This window comes from Hemibagrus wyckioides, linkage group LG28 (assembly GCF_019097595.1).
Source record: "Hemibagrus wyckioides isolate EC202008001 linkage group LG28, SWU_Hwy_1.0, whole genome shotgun sequence".
In the NCBI taxonomy this organism is placed as follows: domain Eukaryota; kingdom Metazoa; phylum Chordata; class Actinopteri; order Siluriformes; family Bagridae; genus Hemibagrus; species Hemibagrus wyckioides.
Genome location: NC_080737.1, coordinates 167,037 through 176,994, shown reverse-complemented (window position 1 = coordinate 176,994; position 9,958 = coordinate 167,037).

Below are 9,958 nucleotides of genomic sequence, written 5' to 3'. Positions count from 1 at the left end.
CTGGCCTGACCTAACCTAACCTAACCTGGCCTAGCCTGGCCTAGCCTAACCTAACCTGGCCTAGCCTAACCTAACCTAACCTGGTTCATCATAGGGAGGTGAGCCCGGTCTTTTCAACCATAGTTACACCTACAACAGTTGATGAAACTAACCTTGGTAATTCTTCTCATTCTAGAACTGGTTTCGGTTGGGGAGAGTGATGGGGACACAGGTAAAACCACTGCTGTTCAGAAAGGGATAAGGATGATGGGACAAAACAAAGAGGCATTTTCCTCAGTGAAATCCCGAACTGAATCCCCGGCAGTGGTTGAATCCTCTAGTGTGTCCTCTGACTCCTCAGACGAACAACCTTTAGGTAAAATTTCACTCAAAAACATACCATACAGACACATTAATATTGAGAGAAAGTCAGTAGACTGGTCCATTACCATTCACAAACCAATTGTCTTCATAGGTGATTCAAATCTTAGCCGTATCCCTAGCTTCATTTATACTAATGTACAGGTTGACGGTTTCCCGGGGGCCAACTTCATGCATCTATCCAAAGTTCTACAGAAACTTCCAGCACATCCACATACAGAACACGTAGTGTTAGCAGCAGGAATTAATAACAGGCAACAACAACCACATAAAACAGCTATCAAACAATTACAGGGCCTGTGGAGAGCGGCCGAGATAGCCTTTCCCAATGCCATGATTCATACACCCATCATTCAGTTTTCAGATCTTTTGCCATGGCAGGAGCAGCAGAACCTGGAGATACTCAATAAGTATATTGAGTCTCATGGGAATCCATTGTCTGAAGTCAATAAACTGTTTTTCAGTGTAGGAAAAGATTGCATACATTGGACAGCGTACACAGCACAGTTGATTTTTGACCATTGGATAGATGAAATGGACATCACAAGACAGATATAAACATTCCTGATTAGCACATTAACAGAGTTTTTCTACAATTGGGTCTGATGGTCATTCAAGAAGGTTTATTAAAGCTATTTTGATTAGTGAGTCCATCATTGGCTTTTTCTGCTTGTGCAGTACAGGTCTGTGGGATCTTTCCCTGGTAATCATCATAACATGACAATTGGTACAGACTTTTATTATTAATATTTTATTATTATTATTATTATTTCTATTTTTATTATAATTAGGAGACCTTCATGGAGATTTAGATTCTTTTTCTTTTTTTTGGTGTGATTTATTTGCTGTGTAACACGTGTGAGCACTATTAGAGCACTTTTTTTTTTTAGCACTTATCCTTAAACGCACTTATAAATCTCCAAATAGGATCTTCTTTAACAGAATAATTAAAATTAATATGCATACTACAGTATTTTCATTTAGGTTCATTATCACTTACCTTTGTTTAGGTTTTTTTTTCTCCTTCTCTTCTCTTCTCCCCCTCTTTTTTTTCCTTTCTTTTCTTTTTTTTCTTAATCCTACTCCTATTCCTGTCCCTAATCCCTTCCCTACCCCCAGCCCTAACCCTAACCCCTCCCCTAGCCCTAACCTCATGTGTCCAGGGGGGGGAATCCTGGAGACCTGTTTTAGAAAAAAAGAAAGAGAAGGTTAGATTATTTCCTAAATTAAAATCCTTTGTGATTTATGTATTGGGAAATGAAGGGAGTTTCTTGGATGTTGCCAGTGCACCTAAAATCAAATTGGATATGATCTAATAAAATATTTAACTCATAACCTAACCCAAACTTGGTCACAATCCTAATTAATTGGTGTGTTATCTTGAGTTTTATGTACAACTCATTTATCCTCCATGCAACGAAATCCTTATTCCCACGTGTTCTATCTGCACTGGGCAGGTATGTTATACAAAATCTTCTTGTAGCGTGTTTAATGGATTTGTCGTTTTATTCCTGTGGACTTGCGTGTGCTCCCCACCAGGTGGGGATGTTTTCCCTTAGCGTGCCTAACCCTAGGCGCGCTTCAAAACTTTGTGTTTGGAATATTAATAGAGTTCAGTAAAACGAATAGACTTGCAACAAGTGGAGATGAGCAAGGTAAGCACTATTTGGATATACACTTTACGGCCAAAACTTTTGGGATGCCCGCCTTTACGTGCACATCAACTTGAATGACATCCCATTCTTAAGCCGCACGGTCTAATATGGAGTTCTCCTTGCAGCTATGACAGCTTCAACTCTTCTAGGAAGGCTTTCCACAAGGTTTAGGAGTGTATTTATGGAATCTTTCAACATTGCTCTAGAAGCGCATTTGTGAGGTCAGGCACTGATGTTACATGAGAAGGCCTGGCTCGCAGTCTCTGCTCTGATTCATCACTCCAGAGAATACGTCTCCACTGAAAAATCTACCCAGGCATATTCATAAAAAAAATCTGCTGCCATCTACCAGGACGATGAACGTGAAACCAGGGTGGACATTTCAGCAAGACGGTGATACCAAACACAAAGCCAAGAAAACTGGTTTCAGAGAAAGAAATTAGAGCTGCTAGAATGGCCCAGCCAATCACCTGATTTGAATCCAATTGAAAATCTATGGAAAGAACTAATGGTCAGAGTTCAGAGAAGAGGCCCACGGAGCCTTCAAGCTTTCAAGACTGTCTGTGTGAAAGAATGGGCCAAAATCACACCTGATGCAACTACTCTCTCCATACAAGAGGCGTCTTGAAGCTGTCTTTACCGACAAAGGCTCTTGTGCCTTTCTTTAAGTATTAAAGAAATTTCACTAAGCGTGTTCAATATCGTTTCCCTGTGTCATTTCACATTATTACACACAACTTCATTTATGGATGTCTGTGGTTTCATTTCCTCACATGTGTGGACTGCATGGGTTCTTACCAACATCTGGTGAACATTTCATGTCAATTGCACCTTTAGAAATATATTTACTGAGACAAATATTGACGTGTTCAATACTTAGTTTACCCGCTCTAATAGCTTCTGTAATTGCAGCAGTTGGTGGCACTTTGAAATGTGGACAAAAACAGAAACAGCAGCGATTGAGTAAATGTTCAGAAACGGCATGTAAACACTTATAAAGTGGCTGGTGCTATAGACATGGATGAATATTGAATTGAACTGAGTGTTTAAGATCCAGTTTAGAACAGTTCAGTTCACACAGGGGTGTGTGTGTGTGTGTGTGTATGTGTGTGTGTGTGTGTGTGTGTGCGTTCGGTACAGTTCAGTTCACACAGGGGTGTGTGTGTGTGTGTGTGTGTGTGTGTGTGTTCGGTACAGTTCAGTTCTGGGTGTTGACGAGTCTGATGGCTTGAAGGAAGAAACTGTTACACAGTCATTTATGAGGCCAGAATGTTTGGGTCCCTCTTTAACTGTTAGCAGTAGGCTCTTTTTTCTTTTCTTCTCAAACATGACGTGTCAAGTTGTATGCCATGTGTAGGATTATAGTTTCTAAGGTTTATGAGGTACTGTGAGGAAGACATGCTGTAACAGGCGTTTACTAAAGTACTAGATAAAAATGACTAAATAATTTGATTGTTATATTCAAGATTTAACAGTTTATTGTCATATGGACAGCAAACAGTGTGTTCCACCGTACAATGAAGTTCTTACTCTGTGAATCGTCAAGCAGCCATAAAAAAAAAAGAAATAGTGTAATAGACAAGGTGTGAATTAGAAATGTACAATTACACAATCTGAAACACACAATGGGAAGACAAATAACTGTAGTGAGTGTAGAAAGACAGTGCTGAGGGTGACCACTGTCTTTCCTGAGGATTCTTCTTAATGCTGATTATTAAAATAGATAATAATAAAACCTTGCATAAGTGACATGGAGAAGAAGATTAAGATAAATTGGGGTTTATCTCTCTTTCTTTTCTTTTTTACCCCCCATGCCAAGCTATTTACTAGACAAACGGCCAGGCATGGGTGCTTGGTCAGGTGTGGCACTCGCCCAGTGCAGCATTACAGGAGAGGCCACTTGGCGATACCTGACCAAACACAATAACCCAATAAATCATGAACGCTATTTATGCTACGCAGAACAGAGCGACAACACGATCACGGTAGGTTTAAAAAAAATAATGATTATAATCTTCCCATCTTTTAAACATTTATACACAGACTGCTAGACATGGCGAGGACTAGTATTTCATTATTTTCTAAAGGAACGAATTGGAAATGGCATTTTTGAACGTATTTGTATCTTGGAGTATTCCACTGTGGGCGTGTCCCACTGCACCTATGGCTCTTTTAGTACAAGGGCTTGTTGATTGCGCTCTTCTCAGCTTTCTGTGTTCAGCAATGCGCTTTGTACATTTTAGCCGTCATTGACAGTGTGAGCTTGCATGCATGGCGATTCCCATTGTCCAAGCAAACGGTTTCTTATCGTCTCCTGTGTAATGAGTAGGGAGTATCCATCGACTTCTGGGGCTTTTGCTTTGAAAGGAGCCGTGTGCGCCTTACTTTAGCTAGTGTAGAGAATTGTTACGTGCACCTACTGATTTTCCTTCATGTCGGTGAGTTTAAAGCAATTTTACTCGCACCCACAGGCTAGGGGTCAGTTCCTCACGTGTTACGCTGCTCCAAGTGTTCTGGCTGCTCAGAGGCCAGCTTTGACCTAGGGCCTGTGGCTCGGCAGTAAAGCTAAGATTATTTCTGGATTTATTGACTTATTTCCACGGAACTCTTGTGATCCGGTCCTTAATGCTGGCGCCAAGCGCATATTTAGTGTTTCCAACTTGTCCGGACTTGGTCAGCGGCGTTGTTATTTATGGACAAGCGCCGTTCTGCCTTCCGGGTTGTTTCAGTCGAGTTGAGTGACGGTTGAATTGTCCAATCCGCAGAGGGATTGCGCACGGCACCCCAGCCTATCAGCTGTAAGTAGGGGCGGAACCTGTCGTATCCTAGTGGTTAGCGCTTTTAAACCATTTTAATGCCTGTCCCTGCATACCTGTGTGAGTGATCTATGAGGATATTATGATCTATAGTGTGGAATGCAGCACTAAGATCAAGCAGGACTAAAATGGAGATGCAGCCTTGGTCTGAAGGTAAAAACAAGTCATTAGTGATTTTAACTAGTGCAGTTTCTGTACTATGATGGGGCCTGGAACCTGACTGAAATTCTTCAAGGATATTGTTTTCCTGTAAGAAGGAGCATAATTGAGCTGACACCTTTTCTAATATTTTTGATATAATCGAAAGGTTTGAAATCGGTCTGTAATTCATTCATTAGGGTCTAGTTTAGGTTTCTTAAGAAGAGGCTTAATGACTGCTAACTTGAGAGGTTTTGGGGCGTGACCTAAATATAGTGAGGAATTAATAATGTTTATAATTTGGTCTTCTTATTATATATAATAATGTTAATAATGTTTAGAAATGGTTCTCCAGCTGCATGTATCACTCCTTTCAGCAACCTAGTTGGAATTGGATTTAGCCGTGGTGATTAAGTTTAAATAGCTCCTCCTGTCCTATACCTGTAAAGCATAGTAGCTCTAGATGTGGAGCTTTAGGCTGGTCTGGATCACGGAATACTGTCAGAGGTTGAACATCCATTATTTTGTTCCTGATACAATCAATTTTCTTCAGTGAAGAAATCCATAAAGTCCTCACTACTAAACTGTGATGGAATACTCTCTCCAGGAATCTGATGTTTTGTTAGTCTAGTCACTGTACTAAATCAGTTTGCTCAGATGCTCGGCCCTAGCAGCTTTTAGAGTGTGTCTATAGCTGGACAAACTGTCTTTAAACCCAACTCTTAAAAACTTCTAATTTAGTTTTTCTCCACTTTGGCTTGAGGTTACGGGTTGCTCTTTTGAGGGTGTGAACAGTGCATCACAGTTTGTTGTGTATGGGAGCTGCAGACCGGTCAGGATGCCCGTGCTGACCCCTGTGCACTGCCGAAAGCTCCAACAATGGGCACGTGAGCATCAGAACTGGACCACAGGGCAATGGAAGAAGGTGACCTGGTCTGATGAATTACGTTTGCTTTTAAATCACGTGGATGGCCGGGTGCGTGTGCGTCTCAGCAGGATAATGCGCCGTGCCACAAAGCAGAAATGGTTCAGGAATGGTTTGATGACCACAACAACCAGTTTGAAGTGTTGACTTTCAAATTCCCCAGGTCTCAATCCAATCCAGCATCTGTGGGATGTTCTGGACAAACAAGTCCCATCCTTGGAGCCCCCACCTCACAATTTACAGGACTTAAAGGATCTGCTACTAACATCTTGGTGCCAGATCCCACAGCACACCTTCAGGGATCCAGTGGAGTCCATGCCTGGACTGGTCAGGGGTGTTTGGCAGCAAGAGGCGAACCAACACAATATTAGGCAGATGGACATAATGTTATGGCTGATCAGTGTATTGTGGTATATTTATTTATCTTGCTGTGAAGCTGTATAAAGAAACACTGACTCTTGAGAAACAGTCAATGCAAAGTGAAAAAAGCTGAATGCGGATAAACGAGCTGTGTGTGTGTGTGTGTGTGTGTGTGTGTGTACCTCTTCCTGCAGTTTGCCCAGCAACACTCGTCTTCCACTATTCACTTTCTCCAAAGCGAGCAGCTGCTCTTTCAGTTGCATCGTTTTGTCCTTGAACACTCTCTGAGACTCTTTCACCTTGTGCTCCTGCTGATGGAGCTGCTGGAGCAGACCCAGTTCCTTCTGCAGCTGAGCTCTAAGACACAAAACACACACACTCAAATGTAAACTTCTTCAGCACCTCACTCAATAGAGCACTTAATAGAGTATTTTAATGTAAATATGAAACACTGACCAGAGTTTGGTTTCTCCTCCCTGATTTCAGCCGGCTTTCCCAGCACAGAAACAGGCCTCGGTCTTGAGGGGATGATCCAGGCGTGTTCCCTATGAACACGCCTGGATCATTCCCAGGAATAAAAGGTGTCAGAATGCCGAGCTCATAAAACAGAGCAGTGTAGATGTGTGCACTGTGTGTTCTCTTCTCACCTCCACGGTTCTCCACGACTCTTTAATCACAGACTCCAGACCGGCCAACATGCACTGTCCATGCAAAGTGTTGTGTGCCCATTTGAGGGGTGTAATTTTCATCAAAGTACTGTAGTGAATTTAGCTCAAAATTTAAATATTTAAGGTAATTATAACTGGTTGTAATTAATTATAAATATTCAAATGGGGGTTTAGAACTAACTGTCAGAGAATCAATAACACAATTATTTGATTTGTTTGTCCAGCGAACAGACGGTATAATTATGTATTAATTCCAGGGAAAGTTATCTTCCTGGCCAAGAAAGAATAACTACTTTATAAAGTACTAGCTGTAATTTAGCACGTAGCAAGAGCAATGTTCAGGGACCCCGAAATTGTGAGCAAAGCACAGAGACAATCACTCGTGAATAAAATGCATTTAATAAAACAAAAACACACAACACATACTAACTATGACACACATACATAAAAGACAGAATAAGAATTATAGAGAAGGGATAAGTAGGCAAAGAGAGATTGAGATTAAGGAAGAGAATACGGAGGGAATCAGAATGAGAGAGAGAGAGAAAGAGATAAGGAAACAGAGAAGAGATCAAATATGGCAAGTTTCAGATCGAGTTTTGATTACCACGTGTGAGAATCGTCAAGGTAATTAGGATTCACCTTAATAAAGGGGCTTCATCTTAAAATTGCGGATCTAAAATAATTAGTAACTTTTACTTGCATTGGTTCGTTGATAAGAGTCCTGATGTAGTGGATCAAGGAGGTTCGGAGATTCGAAGTCCCCGGAGCAAGCAAGAGATTCTACTGGAACGAAAAAGGTTTTGGTGGTGCAAAGTTCTTCGATTGAAGCTGCCGGCAAAGTCTCAGAAGAAAGTGAAAGTCTTGTCCCGAAGAGAGATCGGCGTCGAGTCGGGCGACGATAGAAGAGGTCGTGCCGGGAAGAAAAGGTGCACGGGGCCCCCCCGACCACAGAGCGGAGAGGAGGTTGGCCCCCGTGGGGCCGAGCCGAACCGAACCAAGCTGAGCCGAGCAAAAAGCCAAAGCTGGACAAAAAGCCACAATAGATGGGTGCTTAGGGTTTTTATTGATCCCTTGGTCACGTCCAGTTTTTCAGAGTGACCAATCCAATACCTGAAACTTTTGGAGGGAAAAGTTTCTTTGTCTCTGCTTGGTCACTCATTTGCATACTTTATGGTGAAGTCAAGAATGGATAAAGTTTCAATTAAAGTATCGTAGGCTCATATTATGTACTTGAATGGCCACATGGCCTACACTATTGCTTATAAAAGTAAAAGAGGATCATTTTGATAGTAGACATGAAAGAGACAGTATGAGAGGAAAGGAAACTGGGTCTAGGCAATTAAAACATACATTCTTATATTATAAAACATGTTCTATTTCATGAAAAACACAAAACAACAGGTCATGAGTGGTAATACAACCATAAAAATATAAAGGCAAAAGGGGAATCCATATACAGGTGTTAGGCATGGGTCAGGGAGGGTTTTACTATTGTTTTATTGAAACTTGAATCAAGGAATTCTCCGTGTGTGTGTGTGTGTGTGTGTGTGTGTCTTCAGTCATCCCCCGGTCAAGGCATTGATTCGGTTTAGATTAGGGAATTCTTGTTGACTTTTAATGGCAGTAAAACTGCTAGGCGCAGGGTGATTTGCATGTTAAGGTCACAAGTTGATGGGGAGTTCCAGGGGTGTGAGGCTGGGCTATCAGTACTGATGGTCTGCAGAACTCCAACATTCATGGAGGCAGGATTCCTCCTTTGTCTCCAGTCTTGTTGGAGGGGTCATTGGTTATCCAGAGCCATCAGACATCCTGGAGCCTGGCTCCCATGAGTTACAGCATGTAGGTTGAGTCAAAATGAAATGACTATTAGCGAAATAGGTCAGTTGTGAGCTGTGTAATGGTTAATTGAGTTTTTGAGAAGGATGCAACAGACCCCATGACCAAGTGAGCCGACCTGGAGACGCTACAGTATTTATTCAATTTTTAAAAATTATTTTAAATATTTTTTATTTATTTAATTTTTATCAAAGTGTTTATTCAACTGTTAATGCTCATAGATCAAAGCAGCATGACATTAATTGTAAATTTAAGCCCTCAATAGTGAATCATGTTGCTAGTAGCACACTCGTCGATGAAGACACATTTGTGGAGGAACTGCCTCATGATGAGGATCTTGAAATACCTTTCACTGAAACAAGAGACGATCTTGAGAGCCAGCTAGAACATTGCATTGCTTCTCTTTTTCTAAAGATGCAAACAATACTCCACATTTCAGAGACTGCCTTGAAGGAAGTAACAAAACAAATCAATCAGATATTTCTGTTATCTCAGCCTCTGCTAAAGAGCACTATTTTGCTGGTTCTTAGGAAATATTGTGGTGATGTTTCAGAATCGGTTGTGAGTGAAGTTATCAGTGCCATAAATGAATCAAATGCTTTTCTTAAATGCACTAGCAATGGGTCATTGTCTACTTCTGCAAAGAGAGAATCATATGTCTTGAGAGTATTCCCAATTGTAATGTCAGTTGAATATAAAATTAATGGTTCACAAACTTGTTTATGTTCCAATTTTGAAGATGCTGCATGCAGTGTTAAGCAATGGAAACATAATGGATAAAGCATTATCAACTGAAGTGGGACAGTCACCTGATTATATCTCCTACAGAGATGGTTAAGGAAAATCCATTCTTCATTGAAGAAGAGTTCCGCATTGCACTTTGCTTGTACATCGATGACTTTGAAGCTGCAAACCCACTAGGAACATCTAAAAAAAAACACAAGATGTGTGCCATTTACTGGTTACTCCACAATCTGCATCCAAAGTATCGTTCGTCTCTCCACTCAATACAGCTTGCCATCCTTTGTAAGACCAGTGTGATCAAGGAGCATGGTTATGGCAAAATTCTCCATCCTCTCATTCAAGATCTTGTAACACTTGAGGAGCAGGGCCTTTACTTGGAACAGCTTGGAGCAAGCATTAAAGGCACTGTACTCTTGTAGCAGCAGACAATTCGGCAGCTCATTCTCATGAAAT